The sequence below is a fragment of the Vulpes lagopus genome, chromosome X (genome assembly GCF_018345385.1).
Source record: "Vulpes lagopus strain Blue_001 chromosome X, ASM1834538v1, whole genome shotgun sequence".
In the NCBI taxonomy this organism is placed as follows: domain Eukaryota; kingdom Metazoa; phylum Chordata; class Mammalia; order Carnivora; family Canidae; genus Vulpes; species Vulpes lagopus.
In genome coordinates this window covers 116,783,370-116,799,428 of record NC_054848.1, presented here as the reverse complement: position 1 = coordinate 116,799,428, position 16,059 = coordinate 116,783,370, and the positions used below count along the sequence as shown (strand labels likewise).

The following is a 16,059-nucleotide window of genomic DNA, read 5'->3' as shown; positions in this document are numbered from 1 at the left end:
AATATGGGATTTAAAAAACAAAATCTTGGTGCTAGGTGTGCTCATTGCTATGAGAATGCCATTACGTTTAGGCTCTCATAGCAGATCAAGCCAGGAAATATATATATGTATGCAACACACTTACCACTTACTTATCTCCACTACAGGAGTTCATTAGATACCTCCAATTGCAATCCAACACCACAAATTTCATTCTACCCTTCTTCCTTTGCTTTTGTGTAGCTCTTTCTTCCAACAGCGAGACATCTACACTCATTATCTATAATATATTCACAAGTGTGATCAACCCTAACATAAACATAGTTTCAGGACTATGACACCATCTGGTCTTTTGTGAGGTAGTTCATTAATAACTTTCTCTATTGCTTTCATAGGTGTTAAGATGTTCAAGGCTTTCTAAATCAAATCATCTACATTCTGGCAGCCTGTATTTTTCTAGGGAATTATCAATTTTATTTAAGTTTTCTACTCTCCATGGATGTTTGAAAAGAAGTCTCTTGAGATTAAATTTTTTTCAAATAGATATTTCCTCCTTCTTATCTACTATTTTGTAAAGTTTTTCCCATCCTTTCTTTTTCTTTAAGTTAGTGGTTTCTCTACTTTAATAATTTCTTAAGACACAGGACTTTGATTTATTGATTAGATTTACCCTTTTTTTCTGTTCCCTAGCTCATTATTTTCCATTTTTATCTTTATTATTTCTCTCCTTGTGTTTTCTCTTGGTGTATTCTGTTGTATTTTTTCCAGTTTTTTGACCTGGGTATTTTCCCATTTATTTTCAGTCTTCCGTATTTTTTTTTAGTACAAGTGTTCACTGTGATGAATCTTCCTCTGATCATTGTTCGAAATGCATCCAGAGATTCTTACATGTGGTGTTATCATTTCTATCTTTGAATCTATAATTTTTAAGTTCGTATTTCCTATTTCACGAAGGAAGTAATTGGAGCTTTTAAAATTGCTAGATAAAAGTGGCATTCTGGTTTTTATATTACTAGTACTTTTCTAGTTTTATTACACCATGATTGCAGAGTGTCATTTGCACTATTTCTACTTTATGAACATTACTGATGTTTGCCTTGTGACCTAATATATGTTAACTTTTTGTGAAGCTGTCATCACATAGGAAGTGAAAATTTATACTCATCAATTGTGGGAATGCCCTTTCCAAGAAACAATTAAGAAGCACAAGAAAAGTGTTAAGCTAACACTGTAAAGAGAAATGTACTAAAAAGACCATCCTCAAGACATCATTTTGAAGATATGAAAAACCACCTTGAATCAGAAATGCAAAATCTAAAATTAGAAACATACAAGAAAAACAGAAAGGAATGAGAAGTGAGTTGATGAAACACAGGAACAAAATGGAGAAGACAAAATTATCTGGAGCATAAAGAATAAATTACAGGGGAAAATAGATTCAAGTGAAAATTTAAGAAAAGACACTGCAGAAGGGAAAACAGAGAGAGACTGAAAATGTCATAGACACAAAAGTGTAAAAGGTCAGAGAGAAAGTAGTGCAAGAGGAAAGAAGGCAAGAAGAAATAATACCCCTGTTACTGAAGTCCCTGGAAAAGAAAAACAAAACACTAGAACAATTAATGTTTAAATTTACAATACAAGAAAATGTTCCCCAAACATAAAGCAAGAGCAGAATAAATTCACCCAACAGGGCTCCATGCATACCTAGGAAAATTACCCAGAATGATCACCTCAAAGACATAAAGTGGTAAAACCATTCGATTACAAGGATAAAGATAAAGCTCTCAAGACCTCTAGACAAAAACCATCAAGTAACTCACAAAGGCAAGAGAGAAAGAATGACATCGGAATTTACAAAAGCAAAGAAGCAATGGAGCAGCCTTTAAAAAACTCAATTCAGTGAAAGAGAGTCACTAGATTTTGTGTCTGGCTGGTTACATCAGGGCTACAGAAAGAAAAAGGGGGAAAATGTTTTCAACATACAAGAACTCAGGGAATTCCACACTCAAGAGCTGCTTTTGAAGTCTTTCTAGTCTCCCTTGGCTCAATGCAAAGCCCTGTGTCAGAGCAGGGGGTGGAGCGGAAGAAGAAGATCACACCCCGAGATCTGGAAATTTCTCCCTTTTTTACTCACAGTTGTTTCACCCTTTTGGCATTCTTGGTCTTCAAATTATGCTGAGCAGTAGGTGTTGCGTAGAATTTACTTTTCCAATTGCTGTTATTTCTTATGATTCGAGTAAGGGAAATCTCTCAAGATAGCCAGCTATGCTACAGACTTTGCCCTCTGCTAACTGGAGTTTTTCTTTAAAAAAAAAAAAAAGATTTTATTTATTCATGAGAGACACACAGAGAGAGGCAGAGACATAGAGGGAGAAGCAAGGTCGTCCGGGCAGCCTGATGTGGGACTCAATCACAGGACCCCGGGATCACGGCCTGATGCTCAATTACTGAGACACCCAGGTGCCCCTGGAATTTCTTTCTTTTTTTTTTTTTTTTTTTTTTTTGCCCCTGGAATTTCTGACTCAACTTTTAAACACATCAGATCAGACAGTTCACATTGTCTGGGGGTTATGCCCCTAATCAGTTATTTAATAAAAACTTACACAAAGTTCCAAAGTTGTTCATCTCCTAACACTCCTTTGTAAGTATCTTCAGAGGGCTTGTTATGACGTACCCTGCTAATAAGCCCTTTACTGGCAGTAGTTCTTACATATTCTTTAAAAAAAAAAGTCTTATGAAGTAACTATTATTATCCACTTTCTACAGATGGAGAAAGTCAGAACTACAAAGTGAACTAACTCACCCAAAACCAAGGCCACTCCATTCCAAAGCATGAGCTCCTAACAATGACACCGTATTGCCCGCCCCTCCCTTCATTCTCTGTCTACCTCCCCATCTAGAATAAGTCCATGACTCTGGTCTAAGCCAGAACCAATTCTCACTTGGACAACTGCCGTAATAACCTCCTGCTTCCACTATCCCCCCCTCCAATCCATTCTCCACAGAGAAGCCAAAGCAACTTCTTATTAATAAAACATAAATCAAATCTTGTCACTGCCTGACTTAAATTCTCCAATGGCTTCCCACTGCACTCAGAATGCAATGTATCTGTCCCTTCTTCTCTCTCTGAATGTATCTCATGCTGCTGTCCAACGTAATCACTCTCTTCGTGTCAATACCGGCCTCCTTTCTCTCCCTCACACCTCAGAGCCTTTGTATGTGTTGTACAACTGGCACAGAATACTCTTCTCCTGGCTCTTCCTTCATGTCTCTGCTCAAATTTCACCTCCTCTGAAAGACCGTTCATGAACACCCTAACAAAGGTAGTGCCTCACTCCATCATTGCACCCGGTCCCTCCCTGTCAACATTAGCCAGTGCTATTTCCTTAATGGTACGTATTACCTTTTGCTTTGTCATGCTGTTTGCCATATCTTCAAGTACCTAGAATGTGGCGCACATAGTAGCCATGCAGTGGAAATTTACTGAATGAGGAATGAAAAATCAGTATACTGGTCATATTTTGTGTATCAATAATGAGGACATGGGGTAGAACCAAACATTTTTAGGTCACTTACCAAAAGAGGCTTCTAGAGGTGGTTGTTAGGATGCTGAGATATTGACCCTTCTAAGGCACCATGATGATTTATGAGGCTTAGATAAAATCTTTTTAAATGAACTGTTCATAAACATTCACAATATATGATTCCCAGTCACAAAGTCATTGCCTTACACGAAGTTCTAACTCTAGCCAGAAGTGGAAGAAAAGGCACCTGTAACACACACACATAATTTACACCAAATGCCAAGTGAAGGCCACAGAAGTGAAATGCCATGGAAGCTTAAAGAGCTGGGGAATCCCTAAAGGTAGATCTGGAAGGGGTTGGAAAGCTTTTTGATCAGATTTGTGTTTCTTAAAGGTGCATTTGGGGTAAACCCATTGGAGATTGACATATATGTCAGATTCTTCTGAAGTGTCAACTCTCCTTGGACTTTGAGATATTGGAGGAAACTGGGAAGGCTTTGCCCTCGCCGGGGTATGATTTCAAAACAAAAAGCAGGTAACCTGTGACATAGGACCCCAGTGGCCCCAGGGTGCTCTTAGGGCTTCTTAAGATGCCTCATGCCCCAAGCAAGGGGTAGTAGCTTCACAACTCTGAGAACAGGAGTCATAAGCAATATATGAGCTACATCTGTAATTACAATTGGTACTTCAGTGGCAAGATCTTCCCACAGAGCCTCACAATAACCAAAAAAGAAGAAGGAGGAGAAAGATAAAATATGTCCAAAGATTTTTTTAATTGTGCAGTCACAACCTGTTGGGGAGTGGCTCACCCTAGTAGCTCATGCTTGAGGAGGCAGTGAGTAGAGAGGGGAAGGGGCCGAATTCCCAGGAACAGTAGTTGAGAAACGTGCAAGAGCCTGGTGCGCCATATTGGGAGAAAAGGTGAATTGTCAACAAACATTTCCTACACCTGATAGCTCTGGTCTGGCGAGCCGCACATTTAATAAAGAAGCAGCTGCCACTGCTAGACGATTAATCAATACTGGTAAGCCGACAGCCAAAGAACTGCTGAACTGAATCTTTTCTCTCTCCCACCAACGCTCCCCCCACCAGGCCACATTTACAAATAAAGTGCTCACTATTTGACTAAAGCCTGTCGACTTGACCAGAAAATATCAGAGTCCTATTTAAATGACATTTGCAGAGAATGAGATTTTCTTCTGGCCACTGCTCCTTATCGCTAATAATAACATCAGATTAGTGGATTTAGGCCAGCGGAGGAGCAGTGCCTTCCCTGATCCCTTCTTAAAGGAGCCCTTTCTATCTGTCTGGTCAAGCTTGCCTCCCACTTGTTGGGGCCAATGAGCATGTCCTAAGTGGCACTTCATTGGTATTATATGGACTATCTAGCTAACGACTTGATCAGGTCTGCTTAGCCTGGGAAGATCAGAACACCTGCAATGCTTACAGGTGCAGACTCCACCAAATATTGATGACTCCAGGAACCAGTAACAAAGAACTTGAATGATTGTTCTTCTCCTGGCTCTTCCTTCGTGTCTGGCATTCGGTCTCCACCGAATGTTGATGACTAGCAGGAATTCAAAAAAATTAACTCACTGCAACTGATAGAGTTTTTCAAATGACCTTCATTCATCCATGAAGTTTCATCTGTCATTGTTTTCACTCTTCACTCATCAGCTACCATGACGGTTCACATCGTAGAGAAGGCTAAAGTCATGATGGTTGCTTTGGGGGGGAGGGCTTATCCACAGCCAAACACATGTATGGCACACGTGGATGATTATACTGGAAGATGCCTGCATTATTATTTGTACATAAATTGTGCGAGTTTGAAGACCGCACATAGGTTCAAATCTAAATGCCAGGTCTCCCAAGAACTAATCGAAGTATTTCTAAAGCTCTATCATAAATAGCTACATTTAATTTCCTTTTTCAGTGTTTGGCACTTTAAAAGCCCTTTTACAATTCGTACCTATGCTACTTAAGTTAATAACTGACATTTCCTCTTCGTAATGCATAATGTAAGCCTAAGTACTGCTGCGAACCTGAGATAAGCCTCGAGACCAGTACACTCAGTATGAAGCCAATGTTTCAAGATCATACTGATTGCCTATCTCTTGCGCCTATTTTGTTTTTCAATAAAATCTTGCTCACTCTTAACCTTGACCAAAATGTGCTTCTGAGGGGAGAGAGCCCCATGCCAAGCAGAGAGCCACATGAAGCCAAATGGTTTGACTTGATCAAGCAACATGGCTTGAATTGAATGCTTAGTAAGGTTAAAGTGAGACTGTTCTTTTCAAAACTAGCACTTACTGACACTTGAAGGCAAAACCCTGGGTCTGGTGTCCAACTGTTTTACCTTCACATTTTTCAAAGCATTGCACTGTTAACAAAGTTACATTAAAAACACAATATAAGCAATGGGAGGATGCTTTTATGGAAGGGATGCACTCAATTGTCAATTTATGCATGTCATAAAGTCAGTAATGTATCCTACACGTGACACAATTTATCTTCATTTTGCAGGGTCACAATAAGTACACAGCTACATTTCCTTCAGGAAGCCCACAGATGCTAAACCAGGCATCCTCATTTGGAAACAAACCTGGGCCAATTTGGATGAACATCTTCACCAATCAACAATCATTCAAGTTCTTTGTTACTGGTCTACAGTGAAAATAGAAAAAAACAACAAAAAGCCACTAAATATTTTAGCCAAAGAGGGGGAAGGTAATATGAAGTGAAATAAATCTGATCATTTTAGGTATAACTCAAATATAGTGATTTTTAATAACAAAAAAGGAAGACCAGTTGGTCAAAATAAAGTTTACAGGGTATCTCTTTACAGTTGGCAAGAAGGAAACAGGGTTTTTTTTTTATGTTTTTACTTACTTGTTTGAGAGAGAGAGAGCATAAGCAGGGAGGGAGGGGCAGAAGGAGAGGGAGAAGCAGACTCCCCATTGAGCAGGGAGCCCAATGTGGGGTTCGATCGCAGGATCCCAGGAGCATGACCTGAGCCAAAGGCAGATGCTTACCCGACTGAGCCACCCAGGTGCCCAAGAAGGAAATAGTTCTGTACAGTAAATGCAAACAGCACACCACCAGGCACCCTCGTCAAATGTGAGTTTGTCAACCATTAGGTGTTAGGCTAACACTGCTTAGAAGCTGTTGGTGCGACTGGTGGGGTTTCTATTTTTATTTTGTTCTCCTTTTGCATGGCCCCGCCACAATCCCATTAGTGTCCCTAAATGAAGAAATAACTCTTTTCTGGTAGTGGGGGTGAACTCACGTTTCCCTCACCATGGAGAGCACAGGTGAGGACGGAGAAACTAATGCCACAGACAGTGGCACCCAAGAGAGCAGGACCTTCTACCCTGCCAGATGGCCCTGCGCACAGAAAGGATATCCATCAGTTTGCTTTGTTCTTCCTTGTGTGGGTCTGATTCTTGTCATTCCTTTTTCCTTTGGAGAAAAGGAAGGGGAGTCACGTCTTAGAAAGAACCCAAATCATCCTCCCTGCTTAAATGGTTGTGCATTCCCACTGTCACGTCTGGAGCTGGCTGTACAATACTGTGAAAGTTTCGTAGCTGAAAGTGATCTAGGAGCTCATGGCTAAAATATAACAGATGTATTTTGTTCTTTCTTAGACTCTGTAAGTTGCCCTACTATCCTTGTATGATTTCATTCCCAAAAATGTTTAGTACCTTGAAGGCAAGAACTTTCCGATGTGATAAAAAATTATCAGACGTGTGAGCATCTGAAGATATTGTTTTACACGCCCAAGCCACCAAATGTATGCATTCTCCAAAGTGTAAACAATAAATTGAAAATAGTTCCAACACCCATGGAGGACATGAGAACAGTATGATTGATTATTTAACCTTCTAAAGCACGCATTAATGTTGTCACTATTAATAGATGAAACCTTTATACTGTAGTGAACCATTTCTTATGATCAAAGTCATTTTTCCTCAATGTATTTCTGCGTAAAACAGATGAGTTTCCGATCAGCAGTAAGGCGCCAGCGGGATATGTGGTTATCCGAAGGTAATCACAGCCCTGTGGGAGCACAGGTACTCAACTGTACCTTTTGCTTTGTGACTCCTCAGGGGGGTGATTATCTCATGATAATCATATCCCCCCCACCCCATTGTGCCTTATTGCTTAATTAGCTACTGCACGAAATGTAGTTCTGTTTGCATCAACTTTATGTCTACTATAATTGCCCTGAGTTGCAGTTCCAAGATGAAAAAAATGGATCAAATAACTACATATATTTTGTTTGATTAATCATGAAAAAATCATTAAGGGATTAAAGTGAAACCATTTTACTCCTGCTGATCATGTTCAGCAATTTGAAATTATTTTATGATCCTGATCAATGTAATTAATGAGAATGGCTGTTAATTAGTTACACTAGCAGGTGGGCCATGAAAAATGTATTCACTTAATAATACCATAGAACAACATGCGATTAAGGGTTCCTGTGTGGATTTTACCTGGTGCACAGAAAAAGAGTCCCTGGCCAGCCCACCATGCTCTTTGAGATTACTGCACTCCCTTCTTCACCCACCTTTGCTTCCTCACCCCCTTCCAGGGCCTTTCTTAGGGCAACACAGAAAAACAGCAGGGCTAGAGATTTTAAATGCTCCTAAGCATTTTCCAGCTTAAAAGCCCTCCTCCTTGTTACAAAACCCTGCAGGCGGAGGGCCTTTGGAAACTCCAAGGCACAACTTGTTTCAAATGAACTCACTGGAGCTTCACCCCAGAAAACACAGTAGTTTGAACACCCTCATGCCCATCTGCCTCATCTGATGTTGCTGGCCCTTTCTCTAGAGAGTCCAGCTACGGCAACCCCTTGGTGGCTACCTGGTGACCAAGAGGAAGTGTTGACATAGCATGATTACTGAGTCACTCATTAATAACGCTGCGAGTTTATCAGGGTTCTTATTATGGCAAGATATATCATGTTCCCTGAGGAGTTAGTCAACACATACCGCCATCGCCACATCTTTATTATGCAGAAAGACAAAAGGAGGTGAAAACAGTAACAAATATTTCCCATATTCTCCTGGTTAAACTAATGAGTCATGTCAATTATGTAAATATCTACAGATATCTGTTAATACAATTTTCCCATGAGCTGAGCACTTGGATTTCATTAAACCTTGCTAACTGGCATTTAGGATCTGTCCCAGAGTTCAGCACGTCACTATTCAGCCTCATTTAGGAAGCTGAAATACTAAAGAGGGATGCCAATGGTAAAGGCAGGGACAATCCCGATCCCTAGACAAAGGAAATGGGACATAGCAATCCCACTTTATACTCTTCAGAGACTACCTCAAAAGTGTCCATTGTCTTCAAGTTAGTGCCACTGAGTATGCAGGCGATGAAAGAAGAGACCTGGCCCCTTGAAGGGGTCCTTGCACTGCTTTCCTGGCCCCTTGGCTAGGCAGTCATGCCAATATGCAAGTGGTCACAAATGGCAGGGGCAGCCTCTTGTTCCCCTGGCTGCACAGACCCTACTTTCTTGCTGTGAGATTGTTTCTATTACTTTGTTCATTTTCTATCTCAAAGTATTTTTCACTGTTTTTGCAAAAAGGAGCAGAAGATGCTTGAGGTATTATCAAATTTATATCTGCACGTGATGCTAAAGAGTCAACTGGTTCCAAGTGATTTGTGAAGACAAACAGCAGTCTCCAGGTTTGCACTTAACCCCCATCTCCTTCTCCTTCCTCAAGAGGCAACTGTAACTTTTCTTGAGTCCATCCTTTCCACACATATGCCCCCATTTCTCTCTCCATGACACAACTGTATGGCTCTTTCTGGATTTTTCAGTTTCAAATACTTTTTATTGACTTACCTCAGTGGAAGATAAGCACTCAACCTTCTCTCTCTGTCCCTACACCACCACATTGATGTCCTTCCCATCCCTCCAGCTTCCTAACATGTTGTATTAAAAGTTTGGTTAGGTCGAAATTTTTTTAAAGATGCATTTCTTTATTTTACAGAGAGAGAGAGAGAGAGAGATTGCACATGCATGCGAGTAGGGCGGGAGGGGAATGGGGGGGTGATGAGGGGCAGAGGCAGAGAGAGAATCCCAAGCAGACTCTGTGCTGAGCATGGAGCCTGACATGGCTGGATCTCACGACCCATAAGATCATTACCTGAGCCAAATGCAAGAGTCGGATGCTTAACCGACTGAACTGCCCAGGTGCCCCCTGGAAATTTCTCTTTACATTCTTATGATTACATATGCCATTCAACACTAAGCCATCTACTAAACTCTGATTTTCCTTTCCTGCACATTTCTTTGGAGTTAATCCTTGTCTTTGGCTTTTTTATGCACTTATCACTGAGCCCAACCTGAACTATACCAGTTGTGAAAATACCATCACTTGATCCTTGATAAATTTCATTCAGAGCTTTCTGACCTTCCCCAATCTAGACTGGTCCCCTCTACACGTGGAATTCATTTCACCATCATCCTCCAGCAGCCTGTCCTGGCCTGTCTCCCATGTTGGCACTTCTGTGTTCCCGTCCAGTATGCATGCCATCCTCTTCCATGCCATGCCATCCTATTCCCTCACTTTACTGAACAAACAAATCCTCCAGTAGCTTACTGAGGCAAATCTCTGTGAGATCTTGGATGTCTGAAATTGTCTTCATTCTGCCCTCCCACTTGACCAATAATTTGGCTAGGGTAGAAATCTTAGGTTGGAAGTAATTTTCGCTCAGAATTGTCTTCTAGCTTCCAACGTTGCCATGAAGTTCATACACATCTCTGTCCCTTTGTGTGATTTGTGCTTGTGCATTCTCTCTCTTTCTCTGTCTCCCTCCCCTCCCCTCCTCCTTCTTCCTGTTTGAGGAGCTTGTGGACATTTCTCTTTATCTCCTTTTGTTTCTAGAATATCATGATGAATCCTGGCTGCCAGCATTCTGGGGGAAGCAGCCTGGCAGTCCCTGAATTTGGTTGGTGGTATATGCATGTGTTCACTTAATGTCCCTGTTTCCAGGGAAGTACCCCAGGAAAACCTTCTGTTTTATACTCTCAGAAAACAGACTTCCCATTTTCTGTAGAAGTGGGAGAATGAAAGAGTAAAGGAGGAGAGTGGGAAGTCTACTTTTCTTACACAGCTCTCAATTCATCCTCTATATTTCAGACTCTAGTCACTGCCACTTCCAGGGATATCTGGCACCACCGATCCCTGGGCTTTTGGGAGATTCTGTTCCATGAGCTGGATTGATTCTCAGCCTTTCCAACTGGAGGCTTAGGACTTCGATTTCTAGATCTGCTAAATCAGTTACTATTTATTTGAATGCTTTCCAGTTTCCCAAATTCAATTTCTTCTCCCATCTTCCCTATCCTGTGGGGTTTATCCCTCTTAAAAAGTCCCTTCACTAGTTTTGGTATGGCTTTGGAAGAGAGTAAAATTAGATACGTGTGATCAATCCAGCACTCAAAAAAGTCAAAGCAGCTAATTCACATATGATGTTTCATAGTTACCTCTGTACACTGAGCAAGAACCTGAAATTTGGCAGACATAAACATGAGGTAAAAAGGGGTCCTGAGGACGGTGTCCCAGATGTATTTCTGAATTGATTCCAGACCTCAGTAAAACCTGGCTGGCTCAAAATAAGCCGTTCCAAAGGGCTGATGTGTCATAAACTGAAATTCCCAGCCCAGTCTTCTTATTACTATTACCACTACTAATAAACAACTTCCATGTGCATATCCACACACAGTTTAAAGAGTATTCAGACATAAATAAACTCTGCAAAGAAACTATCATGACCCTGGTGCTCCATATTTTCTAGAATAATGGTTAAGAGCTCGGTACTCTGGAGTCCATGTCACCTGGGTTAGAGTCTTGGTTCTACGTTCATTATCTGCGTGACCCTAGACAAATTCTCCAAACTCCCTGAGCCTCAGCTTCCACATCTGTATAATGGGGTTAGCTGTAGCACTCAAACGTTCTGAAGGTTCTGTGAAGATTAAATTAGACCTCATGTGTAATGCAGTCAGCTCATGGCTGGTGCATAGGAAGCAACCGATAAATGGTAGCTATTCCTCTGATTCTGATTCTACAGATAAGGATCCTGAGATTCAGAGAGGTTAAATGATCTAAATTCACAGTGCCAAGAAAGACACAGATTAGGCTAAAACCCCATCTTTGAGGTAAACCCCCACACTTCTTCTACAACACAAGTGGTTTTCATCCCTGGCTGCACACTCAAATCACCTGGGAAGCTGTGAAAACATACCCACACCAGGGCACTCCCCAGAGGTTTGGACTAACTGCTAGGTATGCATTCTAGACCTGGGTATGTTTTCTGATCTCCCTAGGCGAGTCTGATGCTAAGCCAGAGTTGCAAACCTATGCTCTTTACCAAACTTCCTCCTTAGGTCCCAGGTGGCCTTGAATGATATATTTTATGTACCACCAGGCCTTTATTCACACCCATGTACTAGACTCCTTGTCATTACAGACAAATGCAATCATGATACACTATTTATTTATTTTTTTTTTTTTTTTATGATACACTATTTATACAAAATGTTAAACAGATATAAAGATCGCTCCCCACTGTTTGACCACCACAGGAACTTGCTGGTTTAGAAAATGGAAAGCTGGTCAGAAATGACGAGAAATGAGCATGTCAAGTTCCAGCTACACTCTCTCCAAGTTTCCCTGAATAAGTAGGGGAGGCCCTTCTGTACAGTCAGCCTGCACTCACCTGCAGGGTCTGCAGAACAATCTATTTCAAACACCATTAGGGCAACCTGAGGTCCCGAACTAAATTATCTTAAAAACAAGCTTCTGGTTTTCCAAGCCAGGAAGGATACAAAGGGAGGCTGGACCCAGGGGCAACGAGGGAAATGCTACATGGGTAGCATACATTTGGGTGAGTGGCAAGCCAGAAGGAGGCAAGGCAGTGAGGCTGCCACAACCTCAGAGCCATCAGGGACCAGTCACCTTGCCCAAGCTCCACTGGATGCACATGCCATTGATGAGACCAAGGTTGCATAGCTGACACTGCACAAGGCACCTATCCACCCTATCCACGCTCTATCCAGAGGCCATGGGGCCAATAGCCCCTAACCCCATCCAACTGGCTTGGGAATGGGGGGATTGCAAATCTCCTAAGGAAGCCCAAGCCCCATTACATGCAGAGCAGTCCACCTGTCAGGCAGGCTTGGAGCAGTCCCAGAACCACAAAACCTCACAGATCATCTTTTATCTTCAGCAACGAAGGAAGTTGTCATTACCCATTCAGGAAAACTTTGTGAAGGTACAGCTGGAATTCGCTGCTCTCTATAAACAAGCGTTTACCTTCATTTCTTTAAAGTGCATTTAGAAAAACATATTCTCTATGTAGCAGGCCTTGGGTTTCATCTTTCTTCCCATAGCCCCAGGAATAATGAACTTGTCTATTGGGCAAGAAATCAAAATGAAAGGACCAAAGAATCTTCTCGGGTGAATAGAGGACCAGATCATCCCTTCCAGGAACTTCTTCCATAATGAACCAAAATTCATTTACATGGCCCATACCCAGTGTCAACGGACTTGGTGAGTCTCACCTGCCCGTCCCGGAACAGGAAACGCTGTTCACAGAACAGCAAGCTCTAGGCAGCATCTACTGGCCTCTTCAGATAAAAGACAATTGGCGTCATCAGGCTCCTGAGCACATTTTCATAATCAGCCTGATCATGGGTGCACGGCAGCTGCTCGATTGATGGTGTTAGACAGGGAATAAAGAGAGATGCCAGGAGTGCCCTCAGATCTGACATAACGAGGCAAACATCAGTCATTTGGCTAAAAGGCTCATAAAGGCTCCATCAGCTGTGACACAGGAGCCCGTCTTAGGCAAAGCTAATGAGGAAATGTGGCGGTAAGCATTTTCCCCAGACAGGAACAGGTTGGGGGCGAGCTGCCTTTTCAACGACAAAAAGAAATCCCATCGAAAACGGTGTGTAGCCTTGCTCTGATCAGAAATGATAGGTCTGTGTTTTGAAACAGTTGTCTGAATGGAAAGATGTTTTTTTCAAAAGTGTTCCACTTCATTTGCCAAATGCTCAAGAGCACGTAAAATTAGTACTTGAAAGTGGTCACTTTTAGGAAAGGCAACATTACACAGAATCTAATCTTGGCCTTCTCAGAAAAGGAAGTTTCTTTGCTAATGATGCAATAAATCCAGCCCATGCCTTAAAAGAGCTGATCGAGGCTGGAAGCCATTAAATAAAGGATGTAGATAATAATATACAGTGCACAAGAATAATCGGCACGCGCGTGACACTCTTTGGTACTGGAAGCGCTTGCTCTGTATTTTGTTTGATCCTTCGTGACAAAAGCAAGGTAGAAATGATTATCGCCTTGATCCAAGAGAGAGAGAGAGAGAGAAACTGAAGTTCTCATAGGTGAACTAACCTAGCTGTCAGTAGTGGGGCTGGGTCAGCTCTTCCGACTCGAGAGTTCTGGAACTCTCTGCCCTACAATGAACCCAGCAGACCGACTTGCAGACAAACCTCCACACACTTCAAGTGTTCTTTTGATTCCAGCACTGCCCAAGAACTGATGACCTATGTCTCCCTTACTCCCTGTGGTTCGTGTCTGTGGATGGACCTTACCTCCAACGTTATCTTTTGATGGTACTCCCAGGACCAGCAGTACACCAAGAACAAGAAACTCAAGAGGAAGAAAAACCAGACCAAGGATACACTGGAATGAGGACTGCTAATGTTTCAATAACCATACAAGCTCACCACCTATACTGATATGTCTATAATACCCAAGTGGCGGCAAGAGTGAGTCAAATGGAAGCAAAAACAACCATTTCGTGCATTTGAGGGAAACTGAAAACGGGGGTTACACAGTAAACTGCATCCCACCTCGCCCCCACTACTTTGATATGTGCAAGTACTTTCTGAATGGAAAAATCACAAGAGTATACACATGGCATCTGGGGTTATGTTCCAGTCGTTTTGTACATACAACCCCTCCCCTGCCTTCATTTACCCCTCGATGAAATCATAAAGAAAAGTAACCATTTTACTGAGACTTGGGTGTAGGAAACATTTCCTAAAGAAATCTAATACATGTGTAAATGCCTCATTTGGGATATTCGTAACCCTGGACTCCATTCCACCTTGCCCTAGTGACTCTCTGGTTCTTCCAGAAAGATGCCACTGAGAACATTACCACACTCAGACACCCTGGAACCATGAAGGAGGCAATGCTGGGTTTGCTCCCACTTCCAGAAAGAGAATCTGGGCAGGTGAGGATACATTCACTGGATTTCCAGTGTCTCGGGGGCTCCAGAGACGAAAGAAAAAAAGAAAATAAGAAGGGAGGGAGGGGGATCCCTGGGTGGCACAGCGGTTTAGTGCCTGCCTTTGGCCCAGGGCGCGATCCTGGAGACCCGGGATCGAGTCCCACGTCGGGCTCCCGGTGCATGGAGCCTGCTTCTCCCTCTGCCTGTGTCTCTGCCTCTCTCTCTCTCTCTCTCTGTGACTATCATAAATAAAAATAAAAATAAATTAACAAAAAAAGAAGGGAGGGAGGAAGGGAGGGGATGAGGGAGGAAGAAGGAGAAAGATCTGAAAGTGTGCAGACTGTGGATAGGCAAAGAGTTAGTTGATGACCAGAAGCGGGGCCCAGGTAGGTGGCCACTCACCAGGCAGGGAAAGGTGTTAAAGAGAGCACACAGATAGAGAAACAGTGGTGTGCCTGTCTAGGTCCCCTTGAGCAATATGATCTTTAGACAGAAGGGAAGGGCTAATCACATATTGATGGATTTGCTTCTTTCTTTTTCCTACTAGCCCATGGCTGTCTTTGCTCCTCAGACAGCCAGCAAATCCAAGAAGATCTCTGGGTTCACAATGCCAGCTCTGCTCTCTATGCAAGGTAGTAGATTTTAATGTCTATCCAACTGTGTGCTTTCTGGTAATGATTAGCAGATGCCTTTACTGAAACACTCGTGTTTCCGACAAGTCTTGACGTGGAGAGCTGATCTGTGACCAGCCTGGGTGCCCAACCCATTGAACAACAGAGCTGCAGTTTGGCTGAAAGGTAGCATTTTAACAGTTTTACCGATTTCCATTTCTAGGTGGGTTGCCTCCATAATACGGCCTCACAGCAGCACTGTTCACATTGGTGTTTTCTGCAGTTGACTTTCCGCGATGTGTTTGCGTGTAACAAGATCGCTCTTTGGTATAATGCATCAGTCTGGTGGACAAATGCCTAGTTTGTAAGGTGCTGGCACAATTTTCCCAAAAATGAAAATGCACACCCTAGAGCCACTAGGGTAACACGCGCCGGGAGCCCACGCGCCGCGGGGTCTACACAGAATGTGGTCAAAACCGTATTGCCAAACTCAGAACACGTCAGCAAGCAAATAAATACAACCTCCTCTCCGGATGTCACCAGATGGGTGATCTACAGGCAGGAGCTACAGGATTTTTCCTGAAATGGTCACTCTGGCCTCGGAATCCTGCCTCCTCGGCTTCAGCCAGTACCCTTTGCTAGTGAAAGGATTCAGATCTGGGGGATCCCTG

At 42.5% G+C, this 16,059-nt stretch overlaps 1 protein-coding gene across 5 annotated transcripts in view; it reads right to left on the bottom strand.

The window, feature by feature from the left end:
* Positions 1–16,059, bottom strand: part of AFF2 (AF4/FMR2 family member 2) — a 467,806-nt gene that overhangs the window by 359,001 nt on the left and 92,746 nt on the right. The window contains exon 1 of one of the 5 annotated variants that reach the window (XM_041740307.1): positions 2,114–2,183. The exons of the other annotated variants lie outside the window; for them this stretch is intronic. The gene's annotated coding sequence lies outside the window, so the exon portion shown is untranslated. Of the gene's footprint in view, positions 1–2,113; positions 2,184–16,059 lie in introns of those variants that run through there. 5 annotated transcript variants of the gene reach the window in all.